Raw genomic sequence first — 23,222 nt, forward strand, 5'->3', positions numbered from 1 at the left:
CATGATTTCATTTTTCCAGGGCAGACAGCACTCTGAAATACATTCGTTTGTCTTGTTCTGAAATTCACGCAAAGCATTTGGCTAAAGCTGAAGTGACAGAATGCAAGTGTAGAAACAGAAGAAAAAATAGGATTTCTAGTCCAAGAGTATCTTTCATGAAATAGGATGTGGTGTGCTTCATAATGTTCCCTAGTGGTCTCTATTGAAGCAACCTTTATAGCCTCTGTAAAACTGATCATAATTACTTAGGGCAAAATCCTGTCCTGGCCCATAGGGTGAGGGGGAACAGAAGCACTTTCCAGTGCGGGCGGACATGCTTTGGATGTGCTCTACTGCTCTGACTCAGCAGGAGCACTGTGCACCCTTGAGTAGCTCTTACTGCTGTATGCAACATACCTGCTGGCTGGCTGGGGAGCTGGGTATATACCCTGTAAACTGCAGAGTTAGGGAAGTTAAGCACTAGCCAGCCCTCTGTCTTCCTTGAATGCTATGAACAGATCCTGCCCTGCTGCGTGTAATTAAGGAAGGTGCTCCATATTCTCTCTATGCATTTGACTTCCAGAAGAGCACGGGGCATGATGTAGCCTTGGAATATAGTGCTATTTGTTATGGAGATACTGGGACAGACTCTATGGTGTAAGGTATATGCAACTCCTAGAATTCATTTGGGGGGCACATGGAAACTGCATAATTGGCTCATTGTATTTAGAAAGCGATTGAGAGAAACAACTATGATGACACAAATATGAATACAACTGCAGCCTTGGTTACAGAAGTGTGACTCTCATTGAAATCCTAGCTAACAACAAAATATGACCCTCTGAGCTTGGCTTGTTTATAAACAATTTATAATAAATAAGTCAGATAAAAGTATCTATCAAATATGTTAATAGAGACTAGGATTATTTTTGGAGATAAGGAAGAGGAATAAAACTGATTTTAAGAACAAGTTTAGACAGTTTATTTTATTCATATACTATACTGAGCAGATGACAGTCTAAACTGAGCAAACACGTCTGCACCACCTGTCTATGTGCAATTGCCATGACTGTGTAGGTAAAATGGACAGTTGTGTGTTGTACAACTGTGTGTTGGACAGTTGTGTGTTGTACACACAACTAGGTATTTGTACCTGCAGTAGTGGCAGAAATTGTGTGCACACTATTGTACATGCATTTTCTCACATGCAGTTTTGAAAATCAGGATTAGAAGGGAGAAATATCTCTGTGATAGAATTCTATAGTGTGTTTCTTGTTTCACTTCACATTTTTACTCTTATTATTGTTAGAAGGCATTTTTTTTTTAACTGAAGAGGTAAAGGGCAGGAAAAAATCACTGACTGCAGGAGTATTTAGCCACCTTCTGAGTTTATTAATTTCTTTATTGCCTTTATTTTATATGAATTTGTATTCTAGGCATCTCAGTGGCTAACAGTTTAATTCAAGAATGATCCTGGGATTAGTGTTTAAACATGACTTAGATATTTTGTTCATCTTCTGAGCTGTTTTAATGACACTGTTGGAAGGATTCCAATAAAAGTGTAACTGGAAGCAAATTGAAGATGAGTTTGGTAAACTTCATTTTGTAAGAGCCATGAACAATGTAACATTTTAATACAAGCATTTCCCCTGGCTTTCTATGTCTGTACTGCAAAAATATAAAGCTTGCATTCTGGTCAGTTCTGACTATATAAAATTAGTTTATGGGTAGTTTTTAATTTACCTGTAGAATCAAGGTTCAACAGTTACTATCCAGCATACTAACCTGAACAACTAAAGCTGATACTAAAAATGTCACATATCTTGATCATCAGCCTTGTCTAGTAAGTTTGGGGTGGCAGGCAGTGAATGGTCTAGTCTCTCCTTGCTCCCCATATTCTCTGGGCTGATGAAAAGGGAGTGCCATTCTTTCTCATACTCTTTCCTTTCACCCTTAACAATGGGTCCCAGTAATCATTAATGGTAAGATTGTTTGAGCAGACTTTGTACCTGGTCTGGTAAATTGCTATGGCAATTTAGCGAAGATGGACTAGGTTGATTATCTTTAAATCTATACTATTTAAAGTATACTATAGGCTAGGGGTTCTCAACCTTTTTCTTTCTCCATGGTCAGCGAGTGACGCACCGTCTTGGGAAGGCTGGCTCCTGGCCGGCCCTGCCCCTCCCGCCTCCTCCCCTGCTGGAGCACTGGGCGGGCAGCACATGGCCCCTCCAGCAGAGGGAGGGCAGCTCCAGCGCTGGCAGCCCTCTCACCCGAGTGCCGGGCAGTGTAACCCCAGCACCCAGGGGCCCCCCAGCACTGGGCAGCCCCAGCCACCCCAAGTCCTGGCTGAAGACCGGTCATGGCTACCCTAGCCCCAGCCTCTGCCCCAGCACACTTCCCTGAGGAGGAGCAGCCAGCCTGCCTGGGCTGGGGCCAAGGAGGAAGGGCAAGCGGGAGGGGCCCTCCATGCAGAGCATGGGTGGGGCCATGCTGGGCTGTTTTGGGGAGGCATAGCGTCCCCCAGCCTATGATACGCACCGCCCATGCCTGCTCCCAATATGCTATAAAAATCCCATGCCCCACGTGTGCCACAACAACTATTTTTCTGCATATGCAGTAGATTAAAAGACGGCGTTGAGGGGTAGCAAGCAGGGCAATTGCCCAGGGCCTCACAAAGCTAAATTGCTCGGGCTTCAGCTTTCAGCCCTGGGCCCTAGCAAGTCTAACACCAGGCCTGCTGTACTATTGGCTCCCTTTGGAATGTCCAAATAAACCTCAGATTTCAGCAATTGGGCACTTTCACATCTTTTTGTTTTCTCATTTACCTGTCCATAAATGCAGCACTGCAGCTGCCCGCATCCCACTCGAGTGAGACTTCTCCACGTACCTTGGTGACATCAGTAACCCTTAAGGTCAGGCTGGAGATAGGTAATCTGCATATGGAGATAAGGACATTCTTTTAATTTTCCTTCCAGTAATCCAAGCAATTATCTCTGATTTTCATTATTTTTATGTTATATTTTGTCAGCTATGAAATAAGAAAATTACAACAATGCCAGTTTATGGTTCTCCATATTAACCTCACACCCATGGGCTTACAGTAACATATAGGCAGAGACCACACTCTACTGCTGGTATGATTATCCCAGGATATTTCATTGGAGAATACTGAGGGAACTTTCATTGGGAATTTGAGCAACTTCAAAAGAGGAAATAATTTGTTAAATTAATTCTAATCATGACCAGTATAAGTGGGCATTAAGTTTCTTATAGGCAAGTTAAGCGGTCTTTATTTAAAAAGAAAGTTCGATTCATCTTTAAACTATTTCTGATTTCTGTATTTTAATCCGTTGGGTATTCTTGTACTGTGTTTGAAGTCAAAATCACAAGGAATAAAGTTGTTTATATACAGGTTAACTGGATTATAACTAGCAAAGTGTTAACACATTGCCATTTTACGAATAAGATGTAAAATGATCTTAACACTTGAGTTCTCATTTTCCCCTTCCCTCTTGAAAACATTTTTTTTTCTAGATTTCAGGTTGTTTTAATCATAGGGCTCAGTCCTGAGTGTAACAAGCGATATAATAAGAAAGGGCCATTCCATTCCTGAATATTGTTTTACTCTAAATATCTGTAAGTGTGTAACACACTGTTGGTGGTCTGAATATCCCTTATGCACCCTTAGCTGGAAGCAAATAACATTTTTTTCTATTTATAATCACTTTTCCCTCCTTGTTATTAGCCTCTGAAAAAAAATTCTTGGGTCATCAAAGACATTTCATCAGACATTCAGAACACATTATTAATTTGATTCAGTCTTAGCCTTATACCAACAGCAATTTGGTTAATGCTTATAAAGGAAATAATATATACCAGTCTTGCTGGGTATACAGATCTTACTGAAGAAAAGCAGGTAAGTAATATATTGTAGGTCCTGAAGGAAGTGTTCTGGGACTATATTTTTTAAAAGTCACACACAATACAAAAAATAATTCAGATGAGTGTAATTAGTATAAAAAAATCAGCTTGAGCATTTCTCCCAAGCATTATATGTTCCTCATTTATGGCAATTTATGCTACCTATGGTGGGGGGGAGAAAACAGCTTAAAAAGGTGAAGAACATTGACATGACAGTGAGTTACCATGTGTCTGCTTACAATTTACCATCCTAGTGAATACAGGTTTCACAGTGGACATATGAAATCTGGTTGTGCTTCAGGTGTAATTTAATTGGCGGTATATAAGCCAGAATCACAGCAGTGTAAATGCCAACAGAGCTGTGTAATAAAAGGAACTAACTACAATTTGTGGGATTATCTGAACATTTACAAACAAATCCCAAATATTGTGGTTTGCATTTTATATTAAAAGGCACAGAGTATGAAATTGTTCCAGCCTAAGTAGTAAAAATATAGGAGCAAGCCATTGCCTTCTTAAATAACAAAGATAAAAGATCATAGAGTACTTTTAAAAAGTAATACTCTTCTTTTCATTCAGAACATACTGAATTTCTTACACACCAGTGGAAATTAAATAAATAGAATTACATCAACTATCCCAATTACAGACTGCAAATGAAATAATATCCTTGCTCTAATTACCTTCAAAGAATGAGCCTTTGCGGGGGGAACAGGAAAAGAAGAGGGCAGAACAGGGGAAAGAGCTTAAATGTAGTGGCTTTCTGTCGCTCCTTCATAATCTTTACTTGCATGTGTGGTGAGCATTGAGAATAGACTTGAAAACTGAGCAGCCAAGAGCTAGCTTGCAGATGAGAGGTAGTTGTGGGGCTAGTAGATTGAGTAGGGAGTGTGGATTTGGGAGACCCTATTCCACCACTGGACCCTATTCTCCCACTGCAGAATATAAGTAACTCCCATTGAATTAACTGGCATTACTCAGATCATTTAGTTGGTGTATAGGGTCCACTGATGAGATCTTGTCGCTGATTGGGATGAGGGCAGTCTTGCATAGTGGTCGGGGGGGCATAAAGCCTAGCGGTTAGAACGAGTATCAGTAAACAGAAGCTGGAGCTGAGGGTCAACCTGGAAGTCAGGACCTAGATACCAGAGCTGATGATCAAATTAGAGTCTATAGTCAGAAGCCAGAGGTCAGGAACTGGAGCGAGCAGAGTAGCAGGCAAGGGGGGGTTCAGGGCAGGGCAGAACGGAGGCAAGGCAGGAGCAGCAGGAACAATGGAATGCAGGAGCTGGCACAGTGGTGGGCGTGAGCACTGAGCAACCAGCGAGGAGCTGCTGCTGCTGGCTTAAGAGCTGGCCTGCTGGCCTTTGCATTAAGTTCTTTCTGCTGTTCCTGCCAATCAGGTGGCAGAGCCAATCAGGCATCCTGCTGCGGGCCAGGTGTACTGATGAGGCTGCCTGGAGATTAGCTCTACTACAGACCCTGATTCCTGACAGATCTATCTCCAGGTTGATACATCTATCCACACCATCCCTGAGCAGGAGCATTAGAATGGGATGTTCCTGGTTACAGATGTCTACACCTTGCAGTAATGAACAATTTTGTTTCAAGTGATTTCCCACAATGTTCTTGTTGGATGTCATTTTGTGATTCTATCTTGCTATGTAAATAAAATTGCAGATTTTACTTTCTTCTTCCATGGGGTGGATTAATTGAAGGAAATGGAGAGGTAAGAACTCTTTCATGCATGTATTTGTAATTTGAATGAAATGAAGACTGTTTAGGATTCTGTGACTTTTTTTCCTTTTCATTTAGTAAAGCCGATTAACTGTAAGCGTTAACCTTTTGTACCTGCATTACTTTGCTCTGCTCAGTTATCATTAGCTGTCCTCCATTGGGGTTAGAAAGAGAAAGTAGAGCACTGGTTAATTTTCCCCATAATGAATGCCCTCAGTTGCTGAAATCCAATATTGATCTGCACAATCTTATCATTTTCTCAATCTATCTATCTGTAAATAACTGTCAGCTAGTCTTGACTAATTCATGCCATCAATTTGGCATCATTAAGTTCTGGTTGATTAAATAAAATACATTACTTAAGATACTCCTTTAATTAATTAATAACAGCCAACAACTTTATCATGGGAAGGAGGGGAAATCCTCCTATAGACTGACTCTTGTTGCAAGAAGCCAAAACTACCTGAGTGTATACAATGAGGGACTGGGTCCAAATTTATTTGGACTTCACTAAACATTTGGTATGTTTACCATCTCACAAATGGAAAATAGTTTAAATCAGGTATAATTACATTATATTGTTTAGCTTCCTCTCATGTTTGTCCAATTCAGTACAGCTCTCTATACGTGGAGTACATGACTCATCACTTGTGCGTCATGCTGTAGAATTTCATAATGAGGTGATTAAAGTAAATAGAAAAGAAAGAACATTCCCTGGATATATTTAGTTTAAGGAGCTTCTCTTTAGACTTTTGTTTCTTAAACAGTAAATTCAGCTTGACTGTGCTTTCAAAATAGTACTGATTGATCATGTCACCCACATTGAAACAGACCTTGGACTTGCATTAAAAGCATCTTGCATCTAATAAATAAATAGCCTGTGTGACTTTAAACAAGATAGCTGTAGTAGCAATGAAATATTCAGTTCAAGAAAAATTTATCTACCATGTGTTCACTTAGATATCCTAAATCTCCAATAGGTTTTGATTTAAATATTAGCCCTCCACCAAAACCCTCCAATCTGAACATTTCTGAATTTGGGAAAATTTCCACTCTCATCTGAAGATGAAGTGTGAAGCTCAGACCCATCTCTGCTTTCAATATGTGCTCAGATAAGCTATCGCTGTTAAGCTAACCTTCACTAATGATACATATCACTATATTTTATTTTATCCCAGGCTTCTCCTCTTTCCCTTGTTGATTGAAATAAACAGGTAACAGCCTATCCAAGTACAGCTTCACTAGGAGTCCCCTCCTTGGCCACCAAGTATCTCAACCAAAGTGACAACAATCCTTTCAAATATGTAACCACTATAGAAGAACTGCATGCATTACAGTTAGCACTGTTTTGACTCTCTGGCCCAGACCTGTAAATCAAAAATGCTTCATTGACTTTCAAGATCTGGCCCTGTATGGCTTTTATTACAAACTATTATTATTTTATTTGTGTATTTGTATTATAATGGTACCCAGAATCTGCTACCCCTGGGTTGAGTTAATTGGCATTGCTGCTCGACATAGAGCAAAACCAATGTGCTTCCACGGAAAACCCACAGCCATTGTCCAGCCACATCAGAAAAAAGACAGGAGGCAATGGATGTGGTTTAATTAGGCTGCAACTTTTTAAATTTAAAATAGCTAGGAATACCTGTCAATAAATTGTACAGCACGGGTCATAATACTTTCCTTAATCATTTCCACATATTCAATCATCAGACCTCCACTTTTTCAAAATGGTGGCAGCCGTTGATGGACCTATCCTCCATTAACTTATTCAGTTCTTTTTTGAACCCTGTTATTAGTTTTGGCCTTCACAACATCCCCTGGCAAAGAGTTCCACAGGTTGACTGTGCACTGTGTGAAGAAATACTTCCTTTTGTTTGTTTTAAACCTGCTGCCTATTAATTTCATTGGGTGACCCCTGTGACATTGTGCAGTCTATATGGTTTTATAAAAACATGATAATAAGTGAATATAATGCAACTGGGATATGCTTTGTGCAAAAGGTCTCTTGTAAGGTATCATTACAAAGCTCATAATCTACTGAGTGTGATCATCCTATTTGTAGAAATGTACCACTCTTGTATCTAACTAGAAATATAAAACATAACTCTGAGGGCCTATTGTAATTATGTAAAGTGTGGGCCATTAATGATTGTTTGGAATCTTGATGACTCCCATTAACCTTTGTCTGCAGATGGCTGTGTTTACCTGTTAGTCTTCCTGTATGTGTGTGTGCTGGCAAGTGGGCCACGAAGTCTTGCAGTGACATGTGATCCTGTCAGCTGAACTGGAATCCATCTTTAACCTGGTGCTTTTCCAGTGAGGGGGGGTGGAAACCCAGAGGGACAAAGGGTTCCCGCCTTATGCAAAAGATATATAAAGGGGTGGAAGAGAACAAAGGGAGAGAGGAGCCATCATGAAGAATCTCCTAGCTATCACCTGAGCTGGAACAAGAGCTGTACCAGGGGAAAGAATTATGCCCAGGCCTGGAAGGTATCCAGTCTGAGAAAAACTTACTGAAGCATCTCTGAGGGTGAGATTATCTGTATTTAGCTTGATTAGACATAGATTTGCGCATTTTATTTTATTTTGCTTGGTGACTTACTTTGTTCTGTCTGTTACTACTTGAAACCACTTAAATCCTATTTTCTGTATTTAATAAAATCACTTTTTATTTAGTAATTTACTCAGAGTATGTATTAATACCTGGGGGAGCAAATAACTGTGCATATCTCTCTATCAGTGTTATAGAGGGTGAACAATTTATGAGTTTGCCCTGCATAAACTTTATGCAGGGTAAAACGGATTTATTTGGGTTTAGACCCCATTGGGAGTTGGGCATCTGAATGCTAAAGACAAGCACACTTCTGTGAGCTGTTTTCAGGTAAACTTGCAGCTTTGGGGCAAGTGATTCAGACCCTGGGTCTGTGTTGGAGCAGACGGGAGTGTCTGGCTCAGCAAGACAGGGTGCTGGAGTCCTGAGCTGGCAGGGAAAACAGGAACAGGGGTAGTCTTGGTACATTGGGTGGCAGCTCCCAAGGGGGTTTCTGTGATCCAACCCGTCACAACCCCTAGTTCTTGTGTTCTGAGAAGGAGTAAATAACACTTCCTTATTTACTTTCTTCACAACAGTCATGATTTTATAGACCTTTATCATATCCCCCCTTAGACATCTCTTTTCCAAGATGAAAAGTCCCAGTCTTATTAATCTGTCTTCATATGGAAGCTGTTCCATACCCCTAATCTTTTTTGTTGCCCTTTTCTGTACCAATTGCAATATATCTTTTTTGAGATGGGGCGACCAGATCTGCATGCAATACTCAAGATGTGGGCGTATCATGGATTTATATAGAGGCAATATGATATTTTCTGTCTGATTATCTGTCCCTTTCCTAATGATTCCCAACATTCTGGTCGCTTTTTTGACTGCTGCTGCCCACTGAATAGATGTTTTCAGAGAACTATCCACAATGACTCCAAGATCTCTTTCTTAAGTGGTAACAGCTAATTTAGACCCCATCATTTTATATATAAAGTTGGGATTATGTTTTCCATTGTGCATTACTTTGTATTTATCAACAGTGAATTTCATCTGCCATTTTGTTGCCCAATCACCCAGTTTTGTGAGATCCCTTTGTAACTTTGCAGTCTACTTTGCCTGATCATAGAAATGTATTATAGAATTAAAGGACTGGAAGGGACCCCAATGGGTCATCTAATCCAGTCCCCTGCACTGAGGCAGGAATAAATATTATCTGGACTGTCCCTGACAGGTATTTGTCTAACTTGTTCTTAAAAACCTCCAATGACATAGATTCCACAATCTCCCTAAGTATTTTGTTCCAGTGTTTAACTACCCTGACAGTTAGGAAGTTTTTCCTAAGGTCTAGTCTAAATATTCCTTGATGCAATTTAAGCTCTGTCCTCAGTGGCAAAGGAGAACAATTTATAACCCACCTCTTTATAATAACCTTTTAAATGCTTGAAGATTGTTGTCATGTCCCCCCTCAGTCTTCTCCAGATTAAACAAACCCATTTTTTTCAATCTTTCCTTGTAGGTCATGTTTTCTAGACCTTTAATCATTTTTGTTGCTCTCCTTTGGACTTTCTCCTCTTTGTCCACATCTTTCCCAAAGTGGGGTGCCCAGAACTGTACACAATACTCCAGCTGAGGCTTTATCAGTGCTGAGGAAAGCGGAAGGATTACTTCTTGTATCTTGCTTACAACACTCCTGCTAATACATCCCAGAATGATGTTTGCTTTTTTTGCAACAGTGTTACACTGTGGACTCATATTTAGCTTGTGATCCACTATGACCCCAAGATTCTTTTCTGCAGTACTCCTTGCTAGACAGTCATTGGCCATTTTGTATTTGTGCAATTGAGTATTCCTTCCTAAGTGTAGTTTTTTTTTGCATTTTTCCTCATTGAATTTCATCCTATTTATTTCAGACCATTTCTCCCGTTTATCAAGATCATTTTAAATTCTGATCTTGTCCTCCATAGACATTGCAAACATACCCAATGGTGCAGGGAAGGAGATGCAACATATAATGTGTTGGGGTGTTAATATGCATTTAACCAATTCTCACTTGTCCTTCTACCTGACAGAACTGCAGAGCTTTTCCTGTACTTTGAGCACACATTTGTATTCCCTGTGTTGAAGTTTATCTAAGGGCTTTCCAAATTTTCTAAAAATCAAAGCAAATAATTCTATTCCAAAGTCAGGCTATTAAGAAATATGGAAGTTGTTATTATTGCTTATTATTTGCAGTAGCACCTACGCTAGGGGTGGGCAAACTATGGCCCAGGGGCCACATCCGGCTCTCCAGGCGTTTTAATCTGACCCTCGAGTTCCTGCCAGGAAGCGGGATCCGGAGCTCGCCCCGCTCCGGCTTTCCAGCCAGGGAGCAGGGTTGGGGTCTTGCCCCACTCCTGACGGAAGCAGTGGCATATTCCCCCTCCGGCTTCTATGTGTAGGGTCAGCCAGGGGGCTCCGCACGCTGTCCCTGCCCCAAGCGCTGCCCCTGCACCTCCCATTGGCCGAGAACCACAGCCAATGGGATCTGCAGGGGTGGCACCTGCAGACAGGGCAGTGCACAGAGACGCCTGGCCGCACCGCCACGTAGGAGCTGGAGGGGGGACATGTCGCTGTTTCGGGGAGCTGCTTGAGGTAAGCACCACCCGGAGCCTGCCCCCCTGTTCCCCTCCTGTGCCCCAACCTCCTGCCCCAGCCCTGATCCCCCTCGTGCCCTCCGAACATCTTATCCCCAGCCCCACCCCAGAGCCCGTACCCCTAGTTGGAGCCCTCCCGTGCCCCAACCCCCAATTTCGTGAGCATTCATGGTCCCCCCCCCCATACAATTTCCATACCCAGATGTGGCCCTCAGGCCAAAAAGTTTGCCCACCCCTGACCTACGCATTCCAATCCCATTGCACTACGCACTCTATGTAAGACTGTACCTTCCACGAAGAATTTACACTCTAAATATAAGATGAGAATGTACAATAAAAATGGATAAAATAAACAATTGATAAGCGGTGATCACAGCACACCAGCTTCCTAACCATTGCTGAAATTCTTATTAATTAATAAGTGTTTACACAGGAATGCACACATGTAAGGTACAGATTTCTCTTATTATACTTAGTCATCATCTAAGGAAAACAGGATGTGGCATATTATATGTATGTTAGACACATTGATATTTCATCCTTAAGTCCAAGGGTATATTCTGCATTTGGAAGATGTGTAATTGTGAGTGGAGGGATGATGATGTTAATAGCTCCTAACTAGGTTTCAGTATTAGGTTCTGCTGCAGACTTGGGCAACTCAGTTAATCTCTTTAAGAACATAAGAACAGCCATACTGGGTCAGACCAAAGGTCCATCAAGCCCAGTATCCTATCCTCTGACAGTGGTCAATGGCAGGTGCCCCAAAGGGAATGAACAGATAGGTTATCATCAAGTGATCCATGCCCTGTCACCCAATCCCAGCTTCTGGCAAACAGAGGCTAGGGACACCATTCCTGCCCATCCTGGCTGATAGCCATTGATGGACTTATCTTCCATGAATCTATCTAGTTCCCTTTTGAACCCTATTATAGTATTGGCCTTCACAATACCCTCTGGCAAGGAGTTCCAGAGATTGACAGTGCGTTGTGTGAAAAAAATACTTTCTTGTGTTTATTTTAAACCTGCTACCTATTAATTTCATTTAGTGGCCCCTTGTTCTTGTATTATGAGAAGGAGTAAATAACAATTCCTTATTTACTTTCTCCACACCAGTCATGATTTTATAGATCTCTATCATATCCCCCCTTAGTCGCCTCTTTTCCAAGTTGAAAAGTCCCAGATTTATTAATCTCTCCTCATATGGAAGCCATTCTATACCCTAATCATTTTTGTTGCCCTTTTCTGAACCTTTTCTAATACCACATCTGCACTCAGTATTCAAGGTGTGGGCATACCATGGATTTATATAGAGGCAATATGATATTTTCTGTCTTATTATCTATCCCTTTCTTGATGATTCCCAACTTTCTGTTCGCTTTTTTATCTGCCACTGCACATTGAGTGGGTGATTTCAGAGAACTATCCACAATGACTCCAAGATCTCTTTCTTGAGTGGTAACAGCTAATTTAGACCCCATCATTGTATATGTATAGTTAGGATTATGTTTTCCAGTGTGCATTACATTGCATTTATCAACATTAAACTTCATCTGCCATTTTGTTGCCCAGTTACCCAGTTTTGTGAGATACTTTTGTAGCTTTTCTCAGTTAAGTCCCAGGCAGACTATCTTGAGTAGTTTTGTATCATCTGCAAATTTTGCCACCTCATTATTTACCCCTTTTTCCAGATCGTTTATGAATACGTTAAATAGGACTGGGCCCAGTACAGATCCCTGGGGGACACCACTATTTACCTCTCTCCATTCTGAAAGCTGACCATTTATTCCTACCCTTTGTTTCCTATCTTTTAACCCATTACCAATCCATGAAAGAACCTTCCCTCTTATCCCATGACTGCTTATTTTGCTTAAGAGCCTTTGGTGAGGGACCTTGTCAGAGGCTTTCTGAAAATCTAAATACACTATATCCACTGGATCTCCTTTGTCCGCGTGCTTGTTGACCCCCCTCAAAGAATTCTAGTAGATTGGTGAGGCATGATTTCCCTTTACAAAACCATGTTGACTATTTCCCAACAAATTATGTTCATCTATGTGTCTGACAATTTTGTTCTTTACGATAGTTTCAACCAATTTGCCTGGTACTGAAGTGAGGCTTACTGGCCTGTAGTTGCCAGGGTCATCTATGGAGCCCTTTTAAAAATTGGTGTCACATTAGCTATCCTCCAGTCATTTGGTACAGAAGCTGATTTAAATGTTAGGTTACAGATGACAGTTAGTAGTCCTAAAGACAGTTAGTAGTCTTTGTGCCTCAGTTCCTCTTTTGTAAAATAGACATAATGCTACTTCATAGAATCATAGAAGATTAGTGTTGGAAAAGACCTCAGGAGGTCATCTAGTCCAACCCCCTGCTCAAAGCAGGACCAACACCAACTAAATCATCCCAACCAGGGCTTTGTCAAGTCAAGCCTTAAAAACCTCTAGGGATAGAGATTCCATCACCTCCCTAGGTAACCCATTCCAGTGCTTCACCTCCCTCCTAGTGAAATAGTTTTTCCTAATATCCAACCTAGACCTCCCGCACTGCAACTTGAGACCATTGCTCCTTGTTCTGTCATCTGCCACCACTGAGAACAGCCTAGCTCATCCACTTTGGAACCCCGCTTCAGGTAGTTGAAGGCTGCTATCAAATTCCCCCTCGCTCTTCTCTCCTGCAGACTAAATAAGCCTAGTTCCCTCAGTCTCCCCTCATAAGTCATGTGCCCCAGCCCCCTAAACATTTTTGTTGCTTTCCGCTGGACTCTCTCCAATTTGTCCACATCCTTTCTGTAAGGGGTGGGAGGGGGCAAAACTGGATGCAATACTCCAGATGTGGCCTCACCAGTGCAAATGGAGGGGAATAGTCACTTTGAAGAAGGATGCATTGCTCAGTTCAGGGGATCACAATAGACCAGTGGTTCCCAAACTTGTTCCACCGCTTGTGCAAGGAAAGCCCGTGGCGGGCCGGGCCGGGCCAGGTTGTTTACCTGCCGCGTCCGCAGGTTAGACTGATCACGGCTCCCAGTGGCCGCGGTTCACTGCTCCAGGCCAATGGGAGCTGCTGGAAGTGGCGGCCAGTACGTCCCTCGGCCCGCGCGGCTTCCAACAGCTCCCATTGGCCTGAAGCAGCGAACCGCGGCCACTGGGAGCCGTGATCAGCCTAACCTGCGGACGCGGCAGGTAAACAACCTGGCCCGGCCCGGCCCAGTCCACCAGGGGCTTTCCCTGCACAAGCGGTGGAACAAGTTTGGGAACCACTGCAATAGACTCCTCTCACTTTTGTTTTAAACAAGTCATTATTTTAGAAAAGTAATTTTCTGCTCATCTGCACAATTTATTTTTCTACAAAGAGGCACTTAGTGAAGGTGTGTGGCGCTTCCTTTTACATGACAGATAGTAATGCTGCCAGGGTGGCATGTGCTCTCTGTCACTCAGTCCAGGAGTTAAGGCCTTGATCTTGTTAACACTTATGCATGTGCTTCACTTTAAGCATGTGAGTCTCAGTGAGGTCTTTTTGAAAACACAAATGATGCTATTTTAAGTGTGTTAAAGACACAGAAGTATCTTCTCTACAGTGGACTCTTAAATCCACAAATTGGTGCTTCTTTAATAAATTCTGGTACCACAAAATGTAAAGCTTAAATGTTATAAAAATCTTCCTTGGCATTCCTCTGGGACTACTCACATGCTTAAAATTAAACATATGTGAAAGTGTTTGCCAGTTCAGGGCTTCAGTTCCTAAACTCTCATGAGAAACTCTTTAATGGTATCTTTGTAATTTACCCGTATGAATGCCAAAACAAGCAATGATAATGTAAAGTTTGTTTATATGCAGAGCAGATGGCTACTCTGTCTATAATATACCCAAGAGTCCACAAGTAATGTTTTAAAAAAGACCCTAAATTCCTATAGTATTTAACCTAATAGTTTAGAAGTCCTAGGAGCCTACACAGTCTATTATGTAAATCCAGGTATCATAAATTATGAGCTCAAAGTCATTATGAAAGATTCTGAAGTGCATATTATTTACACAATGGACCAAAAGGGCTTGTAAGAGAGCAGTATAGTCTATAGCAACATGGATGGACATACTAATGAATCAAATATCTGTGTTTTTAAAGGGCCCTCAAGAATCTCTGTCTAAAAGAGCAATGATATTTTATGGATTATATTCCATTTGAATTATTTTGGTCTAGTGTATAAATGAAACACTTACTAATGTATGTGTAAAAGTGTATATAAAAAGTCCCTAAGTACATATTACCTCATAAATCTTAATGACTCTGGAAAAAAATAGTGTATTGGTGTCCTGTGTTGATTATATAATTAGTGCCACCACCAGTGCATTATTTAACTGTAGCAGCACAGACAAAAAACAGTATTTAATAGCTAAGAGTTTATCAGCTTTCAGTGTTTTCCTTCCTTCTTTCTTTTCTATTATTGGAATAAAATAAAGTTATTGGCGCAAACATATCAAACTGTATAGATTTGACTTACAGACATTAAAGCCATGTGGTTATTATCTTTAAGTGTTAACAGGACTTGAATATTACATTCTCAATATACACTAAATAATAAGAGTTGTTTGAATTATATCTTGCTGCAAGTGATCTATGTCCCACTTATAAATAAGATTAGATAATTTAAAGCATAGCACCAAAGATCAGAAATTATGTAAATATGAGAAGGTATAAATTTCACTAGGTCTAAAATGCAGAAATTTTTCCATTTTCATCTATCACTCTGAGACTAATAGCCATTGGCTTTCGCTCTTCTATTAGATAGTTAATGCCTCTTTCGCTCACTGTTTGTGTCTCACCAAAGCCATTACCAATCTGAGTTTTTACTAAGGGCATTTAATAAAAGTGCAGTTCAGTAATGAGCAACTTAATTATCACTTCAAGGGCAAAGATCCTGCTGTTGTTTCTGAGCCAAGGCAGGACAATGCAAAAAGGCTTGATTATAAGAAACCAACGCAGGGTGGGGGCTTTTTTTGATGCTTGGCTTGTGGCTAAAATGATACGAACTTTGCTAAAGGAAGAGGAAAACGAATGGACCTCGACCAATGAAGAATTCAGAATAGAAGAGTGATTAAAAAGTGCAATAATATTGTTATATGAACAGGGAATTGGTAGATTTTTTTATTCAGAATTGAGGATTAGGAACCTACTACTCTAGTATGTATTTTTTCTGCAGCTGTCTCAGGTGACAAATATTAGCTCATAAAATGATACCAAGTGAAATAATAGGTGAAAATTATTATCTAGTAAAAATGATCCCAAGTGAAATAAACAAACTGAAAGAGCCCTTGGGGGTGTGTCCACACGGTAATGTAACCCCAGGATTCAAACTCAGGCTGAAGTCTAATCTGTTTACCATCTACAGACAAACCGTGCTAACCCAGGACTCTGACTCGGAGTCCATGACCCAACAGGGGTGAAGGGTCAGACAAAGACTGAATCAAGCCGGGACTCAGGATTCAAGCCATATAGTTTTGCAGTGTAGATCCAGAGCACGCATCCTGTGGGGCTGTGAGTCTGCCAAAAGTATCCCACAATGCCATGTGCCAACTTTCTTTGTCCTCTGGAGTTCTTTCTTAGTTTACAGCCCCAAACATCTAGCCAACACCTGACCCCCAAAACGTCTTTCTCTCTAGCTTTTTTCTGGGGTTATACACTCTGCTCACAGATTGCTGCTTGGCTTTCTTGCCTTTTGCCTCAGTCTTTTCTTCTCCCTTCCCTCTCATATACACACACACACACACATCACTCAAAATAATACTCAGCAAAAGCTTCTCCACCCACCCAGTCTAGGTGCAGGGAGGGAGGTTGTGATTCATTTATCCTTAGAGTTATGCTATTTAAAGGGTATGATCACATCCATCGACCTCCCCAAGATTTTTTAACTCAGCCCATAGTGAGATTTTACCCATCTCAGAACACTACTGTCCCAGTGGTGATTAGCATTTCTTTTGACCCCAGACTCATGGAAGACTCCTAACCAGCCTTGGAAGAGGCTCACTCTACCTTGGAGCTCTAGAACTACTCTTATTTCAGCTCCTGTTCTACAAAGCATTTAAGCACCCACTCTGTTGAATAGGAATGGATTTAAATGTGTGCGTAAATGCTGAATTGGGGCCTCAAAAAGCAGAAATCTTGTCACCCTAAGCAGCAGTCTTCATGAACTGTGAGCACAAGGTGATCATTCTTTTTGTGTTAAATGCACACAAAATCTAAGTGTACAAATAAGTTATTTTACTGTAGTGATATTTGTAGGGAAGACAAGATTAACCTCAGTAATTACCAGCCAATTAGGTTGACATCTAAAATAATAGCTTGTGTTTAGAAAGGGACATAAAGGGAAATAGCATGTGAAATAATAGAAACTGTACTAAGTGACAGGTTAGAAGAGTACCTATATGGGAACAATCTAATAGAAAATGACAAGTGTGGCATTTAGAGATTAAGATCTTGGTCAACAAGGCTTTTGAGTATGCTGTGAACAAGCTTGATGATCATAACATACAAAGTATAATTTATTTGAAAGTTCATAAGGCTTTCCAGGAAGATTTCTGAAAGCTTTCTCTGTCTTTAAAGATCATCCTTTTGGAATGAAGGGTTGGTCTCTTCTCCCTTGACACAGTGGTGACTAATAGTGTCAAATAATTTTCAATGTCTTTCCTTTCTCTCTCGCTCTTATTCCTGGCATCCATTCTCTAGTCTCTCTCCCTGCTTCAGTTCAGTTTTGAAAACACTTCCCTCTGATTTAGAAATTCTCAGTACATTGTATATATGTAAAGAAAGAAAAGAAACCTGGAAGAGTCCTACTTCTCAATGGCCAGTATAGCCAGGTATTACAGGCTCCATCAAAATCTACTGTTCTGTGCAAACTGGATTATAAGGTCATGTTAATTAATGTATTTATTATTTTACAGTGTCCCAAAGGGTACTTTGTGCTCTGGTTACAGGAAAGAACCTCTAGATTCAGCGAGTAGAAACCAATTTTCCTACACTCTCAGAGAAGATGAGGAGTATAATTCTTGGGTTCCACAATCTTGCCTGTTTGGTGGATTCCACTACAGTGATGGGGGAAAGATTATTCCTCCCTTCACTTAACATAAGAATGGCCATACTGGGTCAGACCAATGGTCCATCTAGCCCAGTATCCTGTCTTCTGACAGTGGCCAATGCCAGATACTTCAAAGGGAATGAACAGAACTGGGCAATTATTGAGTGATCCATTCCATCATCCAGTCCCAGCATCTGGCAGTCCGAGGTTTAGAGACACCCAGAGCATAGGGTTGCATCCCTGACCATGTTGACTAATAGCCATTGAGGGACCTATCTGCCCCTTCAAAGCGAACTCTACTTTAAAGGCTGCACTGAATAAAAAAGGTCAATGGTTTCTCTGGAAAAAAAATCACACAAAATATTGAATGTTTGCTATGAAAACACCACTAGATCCCTTGGGGAATTTGAAAACCATTACAGGAACAGAGAGCCGCAGAAATAGGAACTTGTGTTGATCACATACACTCCACAGGAGCACAGTTTCTCATGAAACACATGGGAGTGGTTCATTCTAATCCATCCAGGTCTTGGCACATCTTTCTGCCCTTTTACCTTGGTTCACTTCTATCTCATATAATCAAGTATAAGTCTACATAGACTATATGTGGGTCTAAGAATATTTTAAAATTATGTGTACACAAGTATATAGAGTAATATGTTTTTTTCTTCATTCTCTTCTAGAGCTAAATGAATAGTGGGGGTGGGGGGGGGGGGGGGAAGGAATCTGATCCTGAGAATTAGTTCAGACATTAAATGAATTTCAATTCAGATGTATTCATGACCCTTTCACTTTTTAGCAGCAGATGAGTATAACTAGGAGAAAAATTTAAGCTTCATTATTTGGGGAAAGTTATTTTCAAATTGTATTTTCAGTTATAACATTAAAGTTTCACTCTGTGTATGTTAGTCATTCATGCTATCCAATCAGGAAACAGAAGCAATATGATGTGATTTATGTGAATAACTAGTAATTGGCAATTAAAATAGTGTTAGGAGGAACCTGAAATGATACAGCAGAACATTAAAAAAAATTAGAGTTATAAATAGGTGTCTAGATGTCTGAGATGATGGGACCATATATAAGAACGTAGATAAATCTATTTAAAAGAGCATTATTAAAATGATTGTAGTTATAAAAACCTAAATGTTAAGATTGGGAGATAATGAATTAAGATTTCATTAGCACCCTTACCTCGGTCACTGTACCTCAACCTCTCATCTAACGCTCTACTACAGAACCTCATGATCCTAGAGAAATTTCTAAATAGTCAGCTGTAAACTGCAAAGAGCCTCACATTAGTTGTCAGAGTGTAAACTTGAATGACCTCCTTAATACAGGCCAGGGACCATAACATATCAATTGTTAGCCTCCACATATGCTTGATCTTTCCCTGTGTTCCTCCATGTACTTATGTAGCCCCCATCACCGTAGTATCTGAGCATAAGACCTCACCCTTGTTCACCACACTATTATGGGAAGGGTACCCCATTCAGCCACTTCCCCTGTAATGGTCAGAATCCTCATACTAGGCTACATGCATTGAAATGTTAGTGCCTTGTTGATGAGAAACTGATTGTAATGAGACTGGCATAACATGAAACCATAGTGCTTGTGCTAATTATTAGAACAAAGCTGGTAAATGGTACACATGTAAGCTCTAGGACTTGTAAATTTGTGGAGGCCATACTATTGGCTTTATGTCTTTGGTAAGTCTCATTAAAGAACACTGGAGCTAATTCTCCAGTACCTTACATAGTTACCTTTTCCTGTGCTGGGTGTCTGAAAAGTGGGATAGTGTTTTAAGCTCACTTTTCGCCTAGGTATAAATGACTACAGGAAGGCCAAAGCAGAGGAGAATTAGGCCCATTGCATTTAGTTCTGGTTGCTGCCTAATGATGTCACTTTAAAAGACTGAATTTCAACATGATTGATCTCAATACCAAAAAGTATAAAACTGAGACGTTAAATCAATGGCAGTCCATCTAGCTTATAATGGAAGTGATAAATAATGGGTCTCTTTGAAGCAATTTCATAATCTGATATCTTTGGAGAAAAAAAAAAGGTATCAGGCATTTTTGAAACCTCCTGTGGTATCAGTCATGCCACCAAGAGTAAATATGTTCAGTCTAGAAGGAAGAATAAGACAAGAGAGGGATAAATGCACTTTTTCATGCACAGAATATTAAATATGTGATGGAGAAAACTACCAGGCAAGGTTATTGAGCATCACACTGCAGTTAAACAAAAATACTAAATGACATTGTGGGGGGGAATTAATTACTAAAATGGCCATAAGTCCTGATGAATCATAAGGCAAGACTAGAAAACTGCTTTATCTGTAAAACCAGATTGAATCATGGATAAGGTCTTTTCTTTAAGTCTAAGTATATTGTATACATGCTTCCAATTGGATTATTTTACATGCATGTATAAATGCGGGATGTGGGGAGCACTTGGCTCCTGCTTTTAAAGGTGTAGGTGCATGTAGTAATTGAATTCAGTTGTTCCATGCATCCAAGGGCAGGATTTGTTTGTCTGGTCATTGCTCCTTTTATTTATTTAATTGTCACCAATGTTGTAAACCTGTGAAATGTATATCTTTTATATTAGCGTCTGGGCTCTGCAGCTTTTAGAAGACAACAGTATCAGACACACATGAACAAGTCTCACCATCTATTCAGGAAAGAGGAGTGGGAAGATGGACAGACAGACATAGTTTATGATATAGACGGTTACAACAATTCTCCAATTCTCCAATTCTCCCATCCCTTACCTGTGAAAAAAATGATCATAGTATCTCTCATGACTGTACTGCACAAAAGAGTGGAGGAGGAAGAGGAGCAGAGAAGCAATTATGGGGAACGGGTACGTTTTGGAGCAGAAAAAAGATGGAGGACTTGAAGAGAGTCTTGAAGAGTCTAGGAGAGAGGGTGATAGGTGTTATAGATAAACCTTAAGGTAGATGTGGCCTGGTGGAGAGAGAGAAATAGGGTACAGAGATTTAAAAATAAGTGATTTAAAGGAGAGGGAGAGTATAGGCCAGGGGTAGGCAACCTATGGCACGCGTGCCGAACGCAGCATGTGAGCTGATTTTCAATGGCACTCATGCTGCCCGCGTCCTGGCCACCGGTCCGGGGGGCTCTGCATTTTAATTTAATTTTAAATGAAGCTTCTTAAACATTTTAAAAACCTTATTTACTTTACATACAACAATAGTTTAGTTATATATTATAGACGTATAGAAAGAGACCTTCTAAAAACGTTAAAATGTATTACTGGCACGCGAAACCTTAAATTAGAGTGAATAAATGAAGATTCGGCACACCACTTCTGAAAGGTTACCGACCCCTGGAATAGACTATCAGAGGAGACAGGTTTGAGGGAAGATTTATGTAAAGAAAACTGTGGGTGCCGAGAGGAGAAAAACTGTTCCTACGACCCTTGATGCAGAAAGAGAGAGAGAGAACTGAGGATTGATAGGCAACAGTTGCACCTTTAGTTCCTATGCCCCTATTATGGCCATGTCTACACTACAAAGTTAAGCTGACTGTATGTAAGTCAAAAACAACAAGGAGTCCAGTGGCACCTTAAACAGACTCATTGTTGGTTTTCTGGATACAGACTAACACGGCTACCCCCTGACACTCTATGTAAGTCGACATCGAGCCTCCAATTTAAGCAAGTTGATCTTGTGTGTCCACACTATGCTCATTATGCCAGAGGAATGCATCCTCACTAGCAGGGCTTGCATCAAGGCACAGAGCACTGCACTGTGGGTAGCTATCCCACAGTGCATGTAGCCGAGTGGAATTTTGGGTTGGGCTTGCAATGTCTATGGGACCAAAACATTGGTGCAGGTGGTTATGAGAACATGGTGTTAGCCTCCCAGGATGCACTTACCTCCATTCCTCCTTCCCTCCCTGAAATCAACGGCAAACAAGCCAAGCCTTTTTTGTGCCTTTTTTCATAAGCCTGGGTTCCCTGCGCAGATGCCATAGCACGATAAGCATGGACCCTGCTCAGCTGAACACTGTTGTTGTGAGCATTACAAACACCTTGTGCCTTATCCTACAGTATTTACATAGCTGATACAGGATCTGCCACACAGAACAATGTGATGCCACACAAGCAGCTCTGCTGGGAGATGTAGAGTGAAGCAATTTGCAGTTGCTGGCGATAGTCGCACATCACCTTGAAAGAGCTGAGCACCATTTCTGGTCCCAGGAAACAAGCACTGACTGGTGGGAGGACATCGTTATGCAGCTGTGGGATGACGAGCAATGGCTGTAGAACTTTCGAATATGTAAGGACACTTACCAGGAACTGTGTGAAGAGCTTTGGCCGGCCCTGAAGTGCAGCAATACTAAACTGAGAGTTGCTGTGGCAGTACAGAAGCTAGTGGTGATAGCTCTCTGGAAGCTTGCAATGCCAGACGGCTACCAGTCAGCGGGGAATCAATTTGGAGTGGATAAATCAACCATGGGATCTGTTGTGATCCAACTTTGCAGGGCCATTAACAGACTTTTGCTAAGAAGGGTAGTGACTCTGGGCAACGTGCAGGACATAGTGGATGGCTTTGCTGCGATCAGGATCCCTAACTGCGGTGGGGCGATAGATGGAACGCATATCCCTATTTTGTCACCAGACCACCTTGACAAAGAATACATAAACCGAAAGGGGTACTTCTCAATGGTGTTGCAAGTGCTATTGGATCAGAGGGGCCGTTTGACTGACATCAACGTGGGATGGTCAGGAAAGGTGCATGATGCACCGCACGCATCTTTAGGAACACAGGTCTGTTCAGAAATCTGCAAGCAGGGACTTTCTTTCCAGACTGCAGAATAACCGTTGGTGATGTTGAAATGCCAATCGTGATCCTGGGAGACCCATCCTACCCCTTGCTCCCAGGGCTTATGAAGCCATATACCAGCAGCCTGAGCAGCAGTAAGGACCGGTTCAACCATAGGCTGAGCAAATGCAGAATGGTGGTAGAATGTGCCTTTGGACGTTTAAAAGGTCACTGGCATTGTTTGCTTACTAGGTTAGACCTCAGTGAAAGCAATATCCCTATTGTTATTGCTGCCTGCTGTGTGCTCCATAATATCTGTGAAACAAAGGGAGAAAAGTTTCTACTGGGGTGTGGGGTGGTTGAGGCAGATTGCCTGGCAGCCAGTTTTGAGCAGCCAGACACCAGGGCAATAAGAAGAGCACATTGAGGGGCTCTGCGTCTCTGTGAGGTTTTGAAAACCAGTTTCAGCAATGAGCCAGAGTAATGTGACAGCAAGGAAAAGTAAGATAACCTGGGGCAAAAGGGTTTATAACACTGCGCGGGGAGAA

The sequence above is a fragment of the Terrapene carolina genome, unplaced genomic scaffold (genome assembly GCF_002925995.2).
Source record: "Terrapene carolina triunguis isolate 2854851 unplaced genomic scaffold, T_m_triunguis-2.0 Scaffold232, whole genome shotgun sequence".
Classification (NCBI taxonomy): domain Eukaryota; kingdom Metazoa; phylum Chordata; order Testudines; family Emydidae; genus Terrapene; species Terrapene triunguis.